This window comes from Octopus bimaculoides, chromosome 1 (assembly GCF_001194135.2).
Source record: "Octopus bimaculoides isolate UCB-OBI-ISO-001 chromosome 1, ASM119413v2, whole genome shotgun sequence".
Classification (NCBI taxonomy): domain Eukaryota; kingdom Metazoa; phylum Mollusca; class Cephalopoda; order Octopoda; family Octopodidae; genus Octopus; species Octopus bimaculoides.
The window spans coordinates 117,190,793-117,194,220 of record NC_068981.1 but is presented as its reverse complement, the minus strand read 5'-3'; the positions used below and the strand labels follow the sequence as shown (position 1 = coordinate 117,194,220).

At 33.5% G+C, this 3,428-nt stretch overlaps 1 long non-coding RNA gene across 4 annotated transcripts in view; it reads right to left on the bottom strand.

The window, feature by feature from the left end:
- Positions 1 to 3,428, bottom strand: part of LOC106877310 (uncharacterized) — a 30,569-nt gene that overhangs the window by 23,951 nt on the left and 3,190 nt on the right. For 2 of the 4 annotated variants that reach the window (XR_008266061.1, XR_001410365.2), the window contains exon 3: positions 2,606 to 3,241. The exons of 1 other annotated variant lie outside the window; for it this stretch is intronic. This is a non-coding gene — a long non-coding RNA (uncharacterized LOC106877310). Of the gene's footprint in view, positions 1 to 2,605; positions 3,242 to 3,428 lie in introns of those variants that run through there. One more of the 4 variants, XR_008266065.1, reaches the window with a different exon arrangement.

The window sequence follows — 3,428 nt, the reverse complement described above, 5'->3', positions numbered from 1 at the left end:
TGTGTGTGTGTGTGTGTGTGTGTGTGTTTGTTACCCCATCAGCGTTTGACAACCGGCGTTGAACTCTTTCCTTCTCTTCCCCGTAATATAGATGTTCGGCAAAAGAGGTCGACAGAATAAGTACTCGGCTTAAAAAGGTCGATACTTTTTTAAGCCTGGTACTTATTCTCTCGATCTCTTTTGCCGAACCGATATATGTATGCATGTATGTATGTATGTATGTATGTGTATTAAGATGAACACAAAGTGCCAGAGAAAGGAGAATGCTGAAATATAACAAAATGGATTAGTGGAAAAACAGCAGGATAGATTTGGCAGCAGGTTTAGCAGATTTTATTTGGATGGAAAATATGAACATTGAAATGGTCTTTCGCAAGACATGTGCTTGAACGAAAGGAAAATAGATGGTATGTCAAATCGAAAGAGCGGACATCATGTCCAAAAAATAAAGGAGAAGAAGACCATGTAGAAATTGCAATAAAAGCTTTGTTAAATTCTTCGGCACCCGAACATGGATGTCAAAAACATCAGACCTTAATTGGTGGAGAGAACATGCCGAGACCACCTTCGTCCAGCAGTGGACTGAACATGTGCAAGAATGATGTATGTATGTGCGTATGTACATGTGTACACTGTGCAACACCTCAGGCGTTTAATGATAATAATAATAATAATAATAATAATAATAATAATAATAATAATAATAATAATAATAATAATAATAACAACAACAACAACAACAACAATAATAATAATAATAATAATAATAATAATAATAATAATAATAATAATAATAATAATAATAATAATAATAACAATAATAATGATAATAATATTTTATAAAGATTAACGTAACTCTTCGCGAAGGTAGACAACAGGAAGAGTGCAATGCAATTATTAATAGATTGTTTATTTAACGGCTTGAACAATATTTCAGCAGATCCTCCGTCTTCAGGTTCGAAATGTTAAATGAAAACAACCGCAGAAACACAGAAAATTCAAAATATAAGCGAGGAAATTCTGGGTTATTTTCATAGAATGATATCGTCAGTTTTCAATTTTGTAACTAGTAAAATCAAAAAGGATGAAAATAGAAAAGAAAGAAGACAAAATAAAAGAAAAAAGAATATTAAGTCGGACAGTAACTATGATGAAATTCACCTGTCATATTATTCATTCCTTCAGGACGCGATGGTAATAATTCACAAATATATTTATCCTTATGCATTTTGAGGATTGCAAATGTTGTAGATTCAGAATATTTTCTGAGAATATGCATTTCAGGTGTTTCTCAAAATTTCAGCCGTTTGATGTAAAATGTTCGGCAAGCTCTGTCGAACTACTGCTATAGTGTCTGATGTCGTATCGGTGCCCATTGAATCTTTTGCTTAAGAGTTCTGTTGTACAACCAACGTAAATCAAGTAGTGTTTGGTGCGTTCTGCTGCGTACACCAAATGGGAATCTTTACACGTTCCACCTTCCGTATAAATCTATCATTTCTGTTTTGATTCGTGATGGAATTGACTTGACACGTTGTTACACAATCATCAGGGCTTTTGCAGTTATTTTTCAAGGTGCAGCATTCAGAAACATTAAAGGTAGTTTTTTTTAGGGCTAGAGGTAGTGGTTAATAGTTCTCTTATATCTTTATTGCGTCTAAAGGCTAGAATAGGCGGTTGAGGCAATATTATTTGAAACGAGGATATTTTTCTGCAATATGCTGTTAACTTTCATGCAGCACTTTTGAAATGCCTGCGAAATTTCGGTGCCAGTTAATCACTAGAGTAAGTCTATCATAAATTGTACTGTGATTGTTAAAGCTATGCGTAGATTTTTGACTTTCCTTACTAATTTTAGCTATGTCATTTGCGATTTCCTTTAATTGTGATTCACTGTAACCACGTTTGACAGAATGGTGTTCATAAGCATTTGCATGTTTCCAGTAATCCGTCAGTACATTTTATCCTCAAAAACTGGGGTTTCGGATTTGATGTGGATGATCATATATATGTGTTAGAAAGTAACACTGATGTTTGGACAAAAATTTTACCACCAGACAAGAGGTTGCGCCATGGACATCCCCATGGCAGTTAATTTCGCTACTGTTTTCATGACAAAATTCGAGACACAGTTAAAGAAGACATTCAAATCCCTGCATGTTCATGAACCAATACTCTGTTTGCGGTCCAATGATGGATCACAGGGCAGTTTAATTAACTTTTTTTTTCTGTGATTGTTACGCTAAAAACTATGGGTCTAAGTCCAATATAAAATTTACGTCTACTGTTTCAAAAACAAGCGTTCAGTTTTTGGACACAAAAGTTAAGTTTTCTGGAGGCAAAATAGTCACAGAGTTATTCTGTAAGTCCACGTCATCCCACATTTATCTTCACCGCCGCTCTGATCATCCACATCATATGATTTGGTCAAATACGAAATCTCAATTTTTGAGGATAAAATGGACTTGTACTGATATAGGGGATTACTGGAAACATGCAAATGCTTTTGTACACCATTATGTCAAACGCGGTTACAGTGAATCACATGAAATACATATGTTCTTATTTTGGATGTATTCAGTATGTTTTCAATGACAGGTTGTTGTTGAAGTAATAGTAAAAACAGAGATTGAAAACAGAAAGCAAATTGTTATAGAATGCTGATGTATGAAGTGTGGTGAATCAGACAACCGTAAACATTTGAGTGCGTGTGTAACAAGTAACTCACATGAATATGGGAAGAGTACTTATAAGCAGGAAATGTATATACATGTGCATGCTGTTATTCCGTGAAAGGAAGTAGAGACTAACAGATGGTATTTTAAATTTCCGATTCGATTTATTGAGGAGCAGACTATCATTACCAAACAAAGTGACCATCCTTAATGAGTAACGAGCGACTGTTCTTAAATATCTTCCATTATCATCTCATTTTTTCTATAATTCTGTATAATTTTGTTATCGAATTTTCCCTCTTGTATTATTTTGTGTTGTGTATATCAATGTGATAATATGGTTCCTTGCTATAAAAACAGAGTCAAGACGAGTAAAAATATATTTTGCATCCATCGCAATTTCACCCTTCAACTTTCATATTTGCATTGAAATTTTACGTCATTATAGTCATACGTTAAGTTACTTGTAGGTTTGTGGTTTCGCGTTGGTGATGACTTTTTATGATATTCTCACTATTAGTTTATAGTTGAGTCAGACAAACTTCAGAGGATAACATTACAGAATTCTTTAAAAAGGAGAGAAACTATCAGTGGGAGTGTTGCTGGTAGCAAAAATACAAGCAAAAGCAAAAAAAAAAAAAAATGAAAAAAAAAATAATGAAAAAAAAATAATGAAAAAAAAACAGGTAGATTTAATACTAAACTGAAGACAGTAAGCAATGATGAAAGTAACTTGTAAGCAATTACTAACCA